This window comes from Rhinolophus sinicus, chromosome 15, assembly GCF_057876585.1.
Source record: "Rhinolophus sinicus isolate RSI-liver-muscle chromosome 15, RSI-T2T, whole genome shotgun sequence".
Classification (NCBI taxonomy): Eukaryota; Metazoa; Chordata; class Mammalia; order Chiroptera; family Rhinolophidae; genus Rhinolophus; species Rhinolophus sinicus.
This window is the reverse complement of record NC_142515.1, coordinates 34265217-34281167: the sequence shown is the minus strand read 5'-3', so window position 1 is coordinate 34281167 and position 15951 is coordinate 34265217. Positions and strand designations below refer to the sequence as shown.

At 36.1% G+C, this 15951-nt stretch overlaps 1 protein-coding gene across 3 annotated transcripts in view; it reads right to left on the bottom strand.

Annotated features, from left to right (window-relative positions):
- The window catches only part of PRKG1 (protein kinase cGMP-dependent 1), a 1140935-nt gene that overhangs the window by 641958 nt on the left and 483026 nt on the right, over positions 1-15951 (bottom strand). The gene's annotated exons all lie outside the window — the stretch shown is intronic.

Genomic DNA, 15951 nt, shown 5'->3' with positions numbered 1-15951 from the left:
ATTCTTTCTCTCTTGTTGACAAAACATAGAGATTTACTCATATATTTTATAATCTAAACTCTCCTATTCATTCTGTTTTATATTCATTCTCCTATATATCCTATTTTAATATATACACTATATAAAATAATATAATAAATTACAATAATAAATACATATTCAATATATATGATGTATATAAAACTCTGTATATCTACAGCAGAGATAGACAGACAGATAGATAGATAGATAGATAGATAGATAGATAGATAGATAGATATAGATAGATAGATAGTTTTGAGCAGTGTGTTATTTTAAATTTAGCACAATGTGTTACTGCTGACTTATACTTAACTAAACCTATGTCAACCAAGGTATTAAAACTCTTTAGTTATACGAGATTTTATCATCAGATTCAGAATGAAGTGCCCTTTACAGGATTTATGATAGTAGATGTTATTTGACTTCTCTGAGCCTCAACCAAATCATCTCCTAAAGTAACATGTACCTCACAGGTTTGTTGTAAGGAATAAATGAGAAAATTAAATACTAAGTGCCTAGAATGGGTAAGAATACTATACATATCTATATTATATCTATATATATCTATTTCTATCTATCTATCTATCTATCTATCATCTATCTATCTATCTATCTATCTATTTATCTATCTATCATCTATCTATCTATCTTTAATATCTATACTCCCCCCCCCCCCGTAGATAAGGTTACAACCAGCTATGAACTCATCTAGTCATTTTGTCATCTGGGTCCTATCTGTGCTTGTTTTGCTAATGCGTACAGTAGAACTTCCCATACTCAGGTAAAGAATAAAAGAAAGATGACGGAGTTATTTTAAAATAGCTGGTTTTGCCATTCCTATATCAACATGACAACAGGTATATTTAACTTTGGGGGGATAAGATCATATTTAGAATTTAGGAAGTATATAATGAGATGCCTCAGGATTCACATTAAGAGAATAAACTGCATTCTACTCTCATGGGTGAGAGTATTACTTGACTTTAGAATTTAGTTGAAGTTATTTTTCATTTTCTATAAAAGGACATTGAATAATGCAAAGTTTTATTCAAATAAAACTAAATTGGACCCAGATTTCCCCATGTTTTTTCCAGCTTTTTTCTCAAATGTAAGAAAGTTCTTAGATATCATAGAGTAAAACAGAATCAGTTTTCAATCCTGCTTAGGCCATTTATTAATTCTGTGATATCAGGCAAGTTATCTCAACATTTGGAGACTGGTCTCTATAAAACATGGAAAATATATACCTTACCTATAAGATTATCTAGAAGGCTAAATGAGAATGTACATAAAGCACTCAACACTGGGTCCTTGGGCTATACAGGTACTAAACATTTTTCTACCTCCCTTAACACTAATTATTTATCTAGAACAAGTGCCACATCTCAAATGCATTGCTAAGTGATGCATATTACCACCTAGATCAGTGTTTTTTTCAAATTGAATGGCTCAACCGCTTCCATAAAATATTGCTATCAGAATAATAATGAAGGTTTGGTTTTAAATATTCTCCATGCTTTCTGAATTATGCAGCACATAGCTTTCTTCAAAGGGATCACTAACATAAAATCTCTAACTTAAACAAGTTCTTATTTTGAACAATGAAGGCAGATTAAAATGCATCCCACTCTGAATCTTTATAGTCAAGAATAATAGGAGAACTATGAGAAATTTCAAAGAGTAGATTGTTTGTCAACCAGTCATCTTTGACCAGCCTTTAAAATTATGAGGGACATAGAATTAATGACCAATATGTCATTCTTACTTTCACACATAAATAAAACTTAAGAGATGCTGACAGCAAAAATTTCCATTAACAGTAATTTCAAATCCACCTCTTAAGTATTTCTTGCTTCTATTTTCTCTTCTGCACTTTATGCTCTGCCCTACTTATTTTAGGTCGTCATTATCTTCTGCCTGCACGTGCCAATTTGAGGCACTTTTTTTTTCCTGGCTTCTCAGCTTCTACACTCAACCTCTACAATCCATTTTTTTTTTTTTTTTTTTCATAGTGCTGATAATAGAGCAAACTTTCTAAAAGACAAATCAAACCATGCCAGATATTGTGTGGTTATTCAAACTTCTTTAGTAGCTTTCTTTGGGAGCTTCACAACTGCATGTCAGTGTTACTAGAGAGCCAAAATTTGAGGAACCGGAATCCAGAAGAGATAGGAAGCAGGGAAAAGTAAGCCTGACATTGCATGGTTTAAGTCATTTGATAATTCCAGCAGAAAATGGCGGTTGAAGGCTAAGAAATTAGAAGAGTATTAGGCAATTTACAATTTGGGGCAGACAAATTGGAGTTTAGGGCCTGCTAAATAGAAGGCACCCTGGCAAACATGTTAGACTTTCCCTAAGATTCCTGTAGGGCTGCACCCGTAAGAGTGAGGTAAGTTAGAAATAGATCAGATCAAATGGAAAACTAGCCTTGAGTCAGCTCAATCCTGGGTTAGATTGACAGCCTTTCAGATGAAAAAGAAAATCCTCTCTAGAAGATAAAAACATTAACTAAATCTTCTAAAATTTTTCCAAATATAATAACCAAGCTCAATAAAATGATAGTAGGTATGCCAGGAAACAGGCCAAAGTGAAAAAAATAAATTATAGAAACAAACCTATGGGTGGGCTGGATAGTAGAGTTATAAGACATAAACGTCAAATAATTATGAGTAGAATGTTCAGAAAAACAGAACAAGGAAAAAAAAAAAATCCAGTGCTGTTCTATCCGTACCTGATCCTGCTTCAGTCTTGGCAATCTCAGTGAATGGCACCACCATCCAATTAGGCCAACCCCCCTAGAAGTCATCTTTGACTCATATGTCCCTCAATCCTCAAATCCAATCCATCAGTAAGTCCAGCTGCCCCTCCCTCAAATATACACTTTTTAATGTCTATTCCCTATCTCCACAGCTACTACCCTAGTTTGAGCCACCATAATCTCCCACCTGCATTTCTGGCAGTAGCCTCCTGCTGGTCTTTGAGAATCCATTCTTATTGCCTTATAATCATATGTCAACCAGACTAAATTGTTTTTTAGAATCAGTTAGATCATGCTGCTCTTCTACTTCAGACACTCCAGTAGCATCACATTTTACTGAGAATAAAACTGAAACTGTTTATTGTGGCCTGCAAAGTCCTACGTAATCTGACCCTGTCCTCATTCTTCTGTTTCAGTGGTTCTCAGCAAGAATGTCTTGGCAATACCTGAGGCATCTGGTTGTCACAACTGGAAGTGGGAAACGGACTACTGGTATCTACTGGGTAAAGGCCAAGGATACTGCTAAACATATTACAAATCAGAGGACAGATTCTCACAACAAAGAATTAGCTCACCCAAAATAGTAATAGTGCTGAGGTTGACGAAACTTTATCTCACATGACATCCTATCAATAGTCATTTTCTTCTAGATCATCTGCTTTCTTTGCCTCCTTAGAACAAGCCCAACCCATTCTCACCTCCAGGCCTCTGAACTTGCTATTTCCTTTACCCGAATACTCCTTCCTCTGTTAAAAGGCTAGCTTTTTGAATCAGAGAGGCCTTTTGTGACTGTCCCTCTAAAATAGGTTTCTCTATTGCCTTCAATAGTTCCTCCAATAGTTCTTTTCTTAAACCATAACTTATTTTTGTGTATTTTTTATTGTTTACCTTACCCAGTAAAATATAAGCTCAATGAATATAAGCACAGACCTCCTCCATTTTATTCACTCGTATAGTCCCAGAGAATTGAATAGAAATGAGGTCATAATAAACAGTCAAAAATTATTGTTGAATGAATTACCAAGTTAACATAGTCAACACAGGTGTTCATTGATTAAACAAAGTTGCAGCTAGATTGCATCTCAGTCCTAGGATCTGGTCTATAACCAGTGGGTATTCATCCCTCTGATCTTTCTTCTCCTTATTTATCCCTTTCAAAATTTGATGTCATTGGAACTTAGTTGTGTCCTCTATCACATATTTATTGAGTATTCGTTACATGCAAAGAACAGTGATAAGCATAGCACTGTGACAGAGATGACATGTTCCAATCCAACGGAGGAGGAGACAGATGAGGGCAGTTTAGCAACATTCTTGAAATGACACAGCTAGTTCATTTTGAAACAGGCAAATAAGAATTTCACTATAGATGTTAATCTCATACTAATGAACATTTTTTTTTTTTTTTTTGGTCGGATGGGGCTGAGATTTCACCAGCATTTCAGTACAATTTTCCTATCAGGAGCCATAAACACTATTATATGGATACACCACAATTTATCCATTCTGCAGGTTATTTGTAGATTTTGCTCATTTATGCTGATTATTTTCTTTTATTTAAAAAAAAAATGGTCCACCTAAAATTTAAGAATGACTTGGGTCTACTAGAAATAAACAAGGGTTAGTAATACAAATAATGCCTCTGAATATTTTGTGAACAGAATGAAATTGCTTATTTTCCATTTTATCCTCCTCAGTTGTCAATACACACACACCCATGCTACATCTGTAACAGACATAACTTTACTTAAGTTTGGCTCTAATTATATTATGGGAATGGGGGGGCCCTTCATCAAGTTCCTTTAATAATGCTATTAACTGGTAACTACATATTTCCCCATTACAAAGTTAAATTTTAATTATCATTTATTACACAGTGCATGTTATCAGCACAATTAGCACATAAACAAATTGGAGTTTGCCACATATAATGAAATCATAAAACCCAACAATTCTATCAAATTATATTGAAGAGCAGGAAGTTTTTTTTCCCTCTGGCTTTCCAAATGAAACAGCCTCCGTAGATGGGAGATTAGATAGTTCTATATCAAAGTCCATCATAAGCTTGTCGAATTAAATTTTTTAAAAATGCATTGGACCTTAGTATGGGTGCATATTAAAAGAACCACTAAGAACTTGACATGGGACTTGGGAACTTCTGAAATGGATGCATAAAGGTTTTTTTCTTCCTGTAGAATATGAGATTATGATCAATATCTTTTGTTTCTTAAACAAGATACACTTAAGTCTTTCCCATTGAGGAGCTACGTATCTGAAAGAAGAAAGAAAAATACGCAACATTTATAACATTACAAGATTGTCATTTTAAAGACCCTTTGCTTAAGACTTGTGATTGCATCTACTTCTTTCCATAAGGATTATCTTGCATATTTCTTTTTCAAATAAAGTGCAACAAAATGGTGATAAGTATTATCACATCTGTCCTTAAAGCAATGACAAAAGGGTATTAACACCTGCCCTGATTTGCTAAATCCACTCATTCAAACTCACAGAGGCTGACCTATAGGTAGTGGGCAACCACTCTGCCATCGTCTCTCTCAGTCACTCAGTGATCCACACTTGTCCATGTCCTGAACTTTTCAGAAAATTGGAGAATCCCACTTTTAAGTAGGTATAGGACAGAAGTACAGTGAGACATCGTGTGGGACTACATCAGAAAATAAAGGGAAAGACACTTTTGTAGTGGTTTCCTGATGTAGCATAATTTGCTTCATTATGATTTTAAAAAATAAATCTAAATAGTCTTGGCTAGTTAGGTGAAATAAGCTCTACTTTTTGTCTGATCTGAGAAATATATTTCTTATTATATTAAGCCTAAATCTGATGGCATTTAAAATACGTGTTCATCTGACCAAAGATTCAGACTGCTTTCCTTGATGTCCCCTTTTGGAAAACGTATAGCTGTGGTTTTGTCCTGGTGTTTACACCTGTCTGTTGTCTCTCTGTATCATTATTGTGGTAAGATGATGTTCTGGTAATGGCTGATGAACGTTATGAGAAGACCGAGAATACTAGAGGTACCACAACCCATCAAATCCTTGTACATGTCAGCACCTGCCAAGTGACTGTACCCCACTGTTGAACCCGACCTAATGATTTCCCATGACTCCTAGTGTTGTTGGATAATTCAGATTTGGAACAGGACAAAGGAATTGAAACAGAACTCATCAGAGAAAGAAATGAAAGGAGTTGTCTAGATGAATCACAACATAGACTCTAGCCTTAACACTGTTTCATCACATTTGTGACCATCAGTAATCCTCCATAAAATTGACGCTTTTAACTAAAAATAGCCCATGGTTTGTGTGTGTGTTTGTATGTGTGTGTGTGTGTGTGTCTGTGTGTGTTGTAGAGAGACAGAGACAGAGAGACAGAGAGACAAAGTTCAAATGTTAGTTTCCATTCTTTAATAATAAAAATAATAAAGAAATATCTGCTTCAGCCAGGGTGAAATTATCAGATTATCAAGAGATATTGATATATGTAGTACACATCACTCATTTTTATGGAGCTAATCTTAAAAAAAAAAAAAAAAGTGGAAGGTGGGATTATAGAAAGAGAAATTAGGGATATCCCTGTAAGTATGGTTCAAATCCCACACAGTTACAGAACATCAGATTCAGATTCCACAAACAAATATTTTTAGAACTATCCATTTTGTTCTTTGATCCAAGAAAACACCAGGAGCTTATTTTATAATTGAGTCATATAAAATAGCATAGTTATTTATACACAGTTCAAATTATAATCATCAACTGTAAAGCAGGTTTATATAAACATCTCCGGAAATCATGCCTGTGAATGTAATACACACATCGTTATTGCCACAAAGCACCCAGATTTCCATGCCCAAAATGAAATTATAACAATACCTCAGCTTTTGTTTCTCCAGGAATTAACATTCCAGAGGCACTGCAACTCATTTTGGCAAGAGGCATCCTCATTTACTTCAACTCGATTTTAAAAAACCAGGAGAGAAACAGACAATAGGGAAGGATGGAAGGATTCAAACGCTGATAGCTGGGTCCTTTCCAAGTGCAGGCCGTCAGTACCTGTTCTTTTAAATGATGGAAAACCTGAAGGTTGTTTTGAACATATCACTTCCTAAACTCGTCAGTGCACACAGATCAATATGGGCTTAAAGACAGTGCCCTACAACATGGGAATACACATACAGGCGCGCATGTGTCCAAGTGTATGTGTATGCACACATAAGCGTATCTCCTTGTCGATCCATCTGCCAACCTATCCATGTATTTGGAGTAAAAAAGACTAAAGTTCAAACCCTAACTCTACTTCTTATTAACTCCCCACTAGACTGCAGTCTCCACAGTGACAGGAACTCTGTCCACTGTGTTAATTTTTTTTGTCATTTGCACCCAGTAGAATTTCCAAATAACCATTCAATAAACATGTCTTGAATGAATAAACAAGAAAGATGTTAATCTCTTCCTTGTTTCGGGTACTTTGCCATTCTCTTAAATTAGATTTTTGCGTTTAATTCTTAGAACCATACAATAAAATAGAAATCATTCCCAAATAAGACAACTGAGGTTCAAACAGACTGAAATCAATTTTACCCAAGATCCAGAGTTTAGTAAGTGGTAGGTAGAGCCCACACAGGCTTCCTTTGGTTTTGCTTTCTGCTCTTATAAATTGGGAATGGCAGTGTGCGTACTCTTAGGTGCTGGTTGTGAGGAGCAAATTAGATTAGCAATGTGCACATGGCGTAAAAAATAAAATGCTGCACAAGTAGGAAGTGTTTTTACTCTAACTTCACATGCTTCGGGGAATGATATGTGATCAGCAAAACCAACTCCACTACTGGAAAAACTCAAATGCATGAGTGTCTGATGGGAAGAACTTTAGAATTCTCTCCATGTCCAAAAGGCAACACAATCTTACTGGATGCTAAGGAAATAAAATGCCAGGCCCTTTGATCCAATTAATTTATCAACTATGTAGCAATAGTGGAACTATTGACAGCAAACACATATCCTGGTCTCTCACTGATTATCCCACTAATTACATTACATAGACTTTTAAATTTGAATTAAGTTATAGGAAATATAAATTCTTAACTTACAGTATTTTAACATAGATGTTTCTTTTTTCTTTTCTTTTTCTTTTTCTTTTTTTAAATTTTGGAATACTTACCTGGTAAACTCACTGAGTTTAATAATTCTTAAGGTAAACATAGGACTCATGCTTTGTAAATGGCATCACTAATTACTGACTCATTCAATGAAATCTTATTTTGAATGAGAGAATAGGCTTACATCCTTTGGCATCAGCATATTTCTATGACAAATGCTTTAGGAAGTTTAGGAAAGTACAGCAAAATAAATGGTAGGGAGAAAAAGTTACCACAAGAAGTATCTTCAAAATAAATTATAAAATTGTTTTTCCCGGTAATAGTGTATAGATATAGAACTAGAAATATAAAGCACAGTAAGAAATCTCTTTGTGGGTTTGTTTAGGATCATGTTTGCAAAACTAGTAGAAGGAGACAAAAGGAAGTATAACTTACACTGAGAACACAAGGCAGAACATTTTATATACTGCAGACCACCTATGAACGTATGCAATCTGCATCTTCGTCTTACACTTGCAGTACAACGGTAAACTTAAATGCAGGACCTGTGTTTCTGTCTGTTTTACTTTATCTTTATAACTGCCTCTTACAGACACATTTATGGAACAAAGCCTAATTTGTAGACATTGAAACAGCCACATTGAACTTAAGTGATAAAATTGAGACTTGATTCTGTGCTTCAGATTTTCACCATGGTGATTTCCCCTTGTATCTCATTCAACAATTAATCACTTCTTGAAGACTGCTAGGTCCTGTCAACTGAAGTATATTTCTAAAATATTTGCTTAGCTTAATATAGATGCATACATACTTATTTTTTTCTTTGGGGTTACTGGGCTTCTTTAATGATTGTGTCCATCACGGCTTATTGTGTGACTATTCCAATACACTGTTTGAAATCACTATTTCAGACCATTACAATGTTGTGAAGGAGTCACCAGCCGTAACATCACTAATGAAAATTAATGTTCTTTTATATTTGGCTGGCACTGAAATAATAGCAGTTGTCATGTAGCATCAACAATGTTAACCGGGGTACTCGGAAAGTCATTTAAAATCTGAAATGCCCTCTAGATTTGTGGTCAACACACAGCCCTAAAGTCAGCAGTGATCAATACAGCCAACAGTCATACCATTAGAATAATGTCATTATAAAATGGGATTTAAAAACAACTCATTTTCCTCTTCTGTTGCTTCCAATTCTATACAAGGTAGATTAAATGCCTTCTAATTTGCTCCGTTTTGGTCAAGGGATTTATAAGAACAAATCTCATTGCTTTTCAATCACGCTGAATGAAAGCAACAGCACTGGACAGGAATGAAGAAAGCTAAAACAACGGCAGCGTGTAAGTAAGGAGGCAGTTTCTGCCTTTGGAGAAAAATCTATTATAAGAAAAGTTTGTCTGTTAGCCAGATCCGTAAGAGTGACCGTATTATTCTGATGTGACAAAATATTTAAGTCACCCTCACAAGACAAAACGTGACTGCTTTAGAAATATTTCAAAGCAATCTATCAGTTTTACCTGTCTCTGCCATTAAACTAGAATGCTGCACACATCCTTTGATCACTTGTCATTAATGCATGGTATAGTCACACTGTTGCTCAGTGTTCTTTTAGCTTAAGCAATTGGATTTACTTTTTTAAAAAACACATCACCACAAAAGTCTATTTGCTGTGTGAATATTATTTTACATAGGGAAGTAAATCCTGATGATAAATAGGTATACTGTGGGGTAATCACTCCTCTTGTGATCAATTTATACTAATAATATCAGTAACTTTCTTGAGCATTAACTATGTTCCAGGTACTGTTTAAATGCTTTACATGTGCTCTCTCATTTAATCTGCAGAATAGCAATTACCATCTCCATTTTACAGATGGAATAACACAAAGTCACATAACAAACAAGAAAGCTAGAATATGAGTCTAGACTGTCAGACTTCATAGCCGAAACACTTAACTGTTAAACTACTGTCTCTCAATAACATATTCACCATTCTTTATTTTAGATCTGAAAGTATTTAAGTTTAAATAATTAAACATTTTTAACTGTTAATATTTCCTAAAACAGAAAGAAGAGGGCATTATTGGCAAAGCAAAATAGGCTGCAGGATATAGGCACAAGCACTCTCAAAAGCATTAATGATCAGGAGAACATCTCGGAAGGTGTAATTGAAGGAGCTCTACCCTTCCTTTTCCAGGGCATTTTATCCAACATCAGTCTGGCTACTCCAGTCTTCCCAATGGGGGGTTCAGGAGTGAATTTGTACTGAGTCAGATGTTTTCTCTCAACCAGGTCGCTTGTGACTGGTGAAGGGGTCAGTCTAACAACCTAGTATAAAAGTTCCCAGTGTCTCAGGGAGTGAAGTTTATTGACAAGATCTTTAGCTGTAACTGAGGACTCTTCATCTCTGAAACACCATATTCATGACACAAAGCAAGCCAAATAAAGAGGAAAGAATTATACAGAAAGCTAAGACACTGTTGAGGTACAGAATACAAGAAAGAATTACAAGCCAAGTACACAAGCAAGAATTACTGTACATGAGTCTTTTTTTCAGATAATTAGCTCATTTAGCCAAATGTATCTGTTTTGAGAATGGAAAAAGACCTGAAAAATCTCCATCACTCATTCTGAATTCCTTCCACATGTTTGGCCTATCAAGAGGTCTATGCCAGGTAATCAGATTCTTTGCACCTTTAAATATCCAGGTTGCAAAATAAAAGTGGAGTCACTAAGGGAATTTCCATGGCTTGTGGTTAAGGGCCCATAAACGGGAATAATTGAGGGCACCTCTTCCTTATCCTGGAGGGCTCCACTTTATAGTAAAAGTCATTACCCAAAGAATTAAGCCTTGCTAGAATAAGAATTTCGCAATCTTTCTCTGTCTTTGCTTTTCTTTCTGTTGGTAATCAAACAACAACAAACACATCTGGTACTATTTTCATTAAACATGGACAGTAGGATCTCAAGTCTAAGTTCTGAAGCATTTGTCTAAAATTCCTAAGTATTATTAAATGACTGTTTTTCTATTTTTTAACCATCATGTTACCATTAACACTAAAAAATACAAAGCTCTCTTTCAATGACTCTACAAACATTTCCTCCTTGCTAATATTTTCATCCACATATGAAAGAGAAGAGGTCAAGGATTGGAAGACTGGGTTCCTGGGTGATAAACCAAGTCCATATGAATTTTTTTCACAACAGAGATATGCAGGCAAAGGCCTAGAATGTGAAGAATCAAAGGCTGGTTAAGGACGTAGCCAATGTTCTATTATAGATTAGGATATTCTGACTTGAAGAGGTCCAGAGACTTGCCTAACCTCCCACCCTATAGTTACATAGCAATAGGCTAGGCGTGATGGTGCAGCCATCCTGAGCATGTTCTACAACCAAACTCTAGTTTTTCACAAAACAGGCAAATGACGCTCTGCAATGAGGCTTTTTTGAAAATACTGTCACCAAAAGTCTCTTCAACAACTGGTGCTGGGAAAATTAGAAAGCCGCATGCAAAAGAATGAAACTAGACTATTTGTCACCATACACAAACACTAACTCAAAATGGGTAAAAGACATAAACATAAGACCTGAAATAATAAACTACACAGAAGAAAACATAGGTACTAACCTCATGGACCTTGGTCTTAGAGAGGATTTTATGAATTTGACCTCAAAAGCAAGGGAAGTAAAAGCAAAAATAAATGTATGGGACTATATCAAACTAAAAAGCTTCTGCACAGCAAAAGAAATGTCAACAAACAAAGAAGCAACCAACCGAATGAGAGAAGATATTTGCAAACAACACCTCCGACAAGGGGCTAATATCTAAAATATATTACAAAACTCGTATAACTCAACAACAACAACAAAACAAACAATCCAATAACAAATGGGCATAGGACCTGAACAGACACTTCTCCCAAGAAGGTATACAAAGAGCCAATAGATATACAAAAAGACATTCAACTTCACCAGCTATCAGAGAAACGCAAATGAAAACCACAATGAGATACCACCTCAAACATGTCAGAATTCTATTATCAACATGACAAGTAATAACCAGTGTTGGACAGGCTATGGAGAAAAAGGAACTCTCATAAACTGGTGGGGAGAATGCATATTGGTACAGCCACTATGGAAAACAGTACGGAGGTTCCTCAAAAAATTAAGAATAGAATTAAGAATTGATTATTAAGAATTATTAATTAAGAATTAATTAATTAAGAATTAAAAATTAAGAATAGAATTACCATGTGACCCAGAAATCTCTCTTCTGGGTATCTACCCCAAAAATATGAAAAACATTTACCTGTAAAGATATATGTACCCCTATGTTCATTGCAGCATTATTCACGGTGGCTAAAACATGGAAACAACTAAAGTGGCCTTTGATAGATGATTGGATAAAGATTTGGTACATATATACAAGGGAATATTACTCAGCCATTAAGAAAGACAAAACATAAGGTGTGATCAAAATACATGGTGAATGTTTAAATTAAAAAAATATATTACAGCAAAAGACACATTGCCATTAACCCTCTTTAACCCCCCTCCCCCCTTTGGACACACTTATCCTATCGTTCTTGCCACTTTCTGAAGCAGTTCTGGAAGTCCTCTTTCCTGAGTGTCTTTAGTTGTGCTATCGTGGCTGCCTCTATGTCCTGAATCATTTTGACTTTGGGGAAGAGCCAGAAGTCGCATGGTGCCAGATCCAGTGAATCAGATGGATGAGGACACAATGTAAAGTTTATATTTGACAGAAATCGCTGTACCAGAAGCATTGTATGACACAGAGGCTTTCCATTGTGATCACAAAATACGGTGAATGCTGTTGCTGAGTGCCATCCAACGGAAAGGCAGGAATCTTCAATATGGAAAGTGGTGTGCCGAACCTTAGCAACAGTGTGTGACAAGTTTCTACTTGCTTGGTGCAGTTACTTGTGTGCTACAGTTGAGTGAACGTGTGTTTTAAAGCGTGCCGCAAATCATCCTCCATCATGACACACTCCGTGTCACACATCACTTCTGGTATATGACAATTTCTGTCAAATAAACATATTATAGTGTGTCTTCATCTACCTTTTTCACTGGATCTGGCACCATGTGACTTCTGGCTCTTCCCCAAAGTCAAAATGATTCAGGACATTGAGGCAGCCATGACAGTGTTACTAAAGACACTCACAAAAGAGGACTTCCAGAACTGCTTCAGAAAGTGGCAAAAATGATGTGGGATAAGTGTGTTTGAAGCGAGGCGGAGTATTTTGAGGGGGATTGATGGCAATGTATCTTTTGCCATAATAAGGTTTTTTTCTTTTAATTTAAACATTCACCATATTGTTTGATCACACTTCATAGTTCCATTTGCAAAAATATGGATAGATCTTCTTGAAAATAATCATGCTAAATGAAATAAGTCAGACGGAAAACATTGAGAACTATATGATTTCACTCATATGTGGGATATAAAACTGAAAACAACAAACAAACAGAAACTCAGAGACAGCAGTTCAGTGGTTACCAGAGGGGAGGCATGGGAGGTAGAAAGGGTAAAGGGGGTCAAATATGTGGTGACAGAAAGATTTGACTTTATAGGTAGTAAGCACACAATGCAAAACACAGACAATGTATTATAGAATTGTACACTTGAACTCTGTATACATTTATTAACCAATATCACCCCAATAAATTTAATAAAAAAAAGTACTGTCACCAAAGTTATCTCATTGCACTTTCATAAGTTGCATTGGCTGTAGGACAGGCATTCTGTTTTTGTTTTCTTCTTTGTTTTATATCTGAAGGGAAGGGACTGAGGATTAAGAAGTATAAACCCTAGGTTACATTCTAGGTTCCCAGTAATTCTCAGTGAATGAAGTGCATCTGAAATGTGGTGCTCCCTTCTCTAAAAATCTATTTCTGTCTCTGAGAGGGAATTTCTGTCTATTCGATTTCAAATGCATGCATCTTTGAAAAACAGAAATATGTATGTAATCTTAAGGGTGATTTCAGAGCCACACAGCAGGGGCTGACAATCAGCAAACTTAGAATAGTAGTTTAGGTTGTTAGTTCCAGAAGGAGGACTTAAATTCACAATTTAATACTTACTTCTGTACCTGAGTAATCATTTGAAATTGTGTAATATGACATCGGCTGTTAACAAAGCATGATTTCACTGATGGTCAAAGTAATTGTGGGATTTCAATCATACGATTACTCCCATTTTACAGGCTAAGCAATTACAGCTCAGAGAGCTTATGTGAATCACTCCACCATTAAATTAGTAAAGATGAAATTGATTTCAGGTCTTGCAACTCCAAATACCGTGCAACTTTTAAACCCTAGGGAATTGGTGCACAGAGTATAGGTATACGAACAGAAATGCATCCCTTATATCACAAACAATTCAAGATGCATGCTCTAGAAAGACAGAAAAATGTTATGTTCGTATATAACCTGGGTGAGTTAAAGTAGAAATTCTGTGCTCCTCAGAGCTTGCACTTGGCAAAAACTGAGCTCAATGTTCTAATGCTTGCATGCTTCTGAAGGTGCTTGCCTGGCATCAGGGGAAGAATTGTTTTGCTTTCCCCCGATAACTTGCCTACACCTCCTGGTACTTGATTTGACTTGTCAGCAGAACCAGCATATGATCCCTCAGAATATGGCTGCTCAACTCTAACTTAATGAATCTGGAATGACTTTAGGTCTGGGTACAGATTCATTCATTCATAAAATGGACTCAGATAACGAATAGTCTACAGCCTCGAAGAGAAGTCAAGCTTGTAAATAGATTTTTGTTTGTTTCTTTCTTTCTAAGAGGCACAAACCACTGAGAATCTGATGAAAATCTATGACTCTTGTCTTATAAAAGTTCACATCACACTACATACTGTAAGAAAGCTCTAAGAATTTATAGACCTATAAAGCCTACCCATGGAGACCTTCTTATTCAGGACAAGCACTTTTGCTGTAGAGGGTCACAAAAGCCTGGTCTAGATAAAATAACTTTGTACAGGTGCTTAAGAAGAGCAAAAACTTACCAAACAATTGGAACTAAAATTGGGTGAATCAGCTTCCACATAGAGTTCTCCAGTCTGCAGTTTTATGTAAAGAAAGGGAGTTTTGTCAAAGTGCTAAGAGCAGGTTAGTTCTAGAAGAATGCCAAGCCCTTTTGACAAATGATAAGTACTATGAAGCTATCCTGAAAATTCACTGAATTGGGAAATGAACAAGAAACCAGCACAAACATGTTAACAATAGGAATAAGCAAAGCAGAGATTCATGAAGAGGCACAGGGTGCAGGGAGCCTGGATATCAGCACAGGGATTTCATCAGCCAAGACACATGCCAGCTCTAGTGGAAGAGGTTCCATGGGAACCCATTCAGCAGGTCATGGAACATACCCAACATGAAAAGTATCCAGCAGATCCCTGCAGAAACCCGACTCTGCCTCACCTTCTGATTTGTGAGGTGTTCAGTATGAGCACTTTCACTGCAAAGTCAGATTTGGAGATAACAAAAATATAATTTATCTGGCCACTTCCTTCACCCAACAAAGCACCAGTTTATCTGAGTGAAGGAAAATAATTCCAGTCTATTGGGATCCCTGATTCTGTTATAACTCTTTGGTGACAAGCAACTTGAACAAAATTTGATTTAACGTTAAAAGAAAAGAGATGTGTTAGAAGGGCATTGCATGATTCAGAAACACAGGAAGACTGAACAGTACGACCATGTAAGGATAGGAATCGGGGAAGCTCTGAGCACTAAGTAACATAAATCAATGGACGATAACTGAAAGAAAAATGCAGCTCCAATGGTTTTCTATCATTGTGTCTACTATTCAAGAATCAAGATCAAGAGAATCGGAGTGACCTAGCTTAGGTCATGTGTTCACCCTTCAACTGGGGATAGCAATGCCTGGAATGACAGACAGTTCCATCAGGTCCACATGAAATGAAACAATCAAAAGGAGAAGTGTTCAGTCAAAACACAGGAAGGTGGTCCTTGGTAGGCAGAACATCAAAATCAATGCAGAGATTTCCTCCCAGGA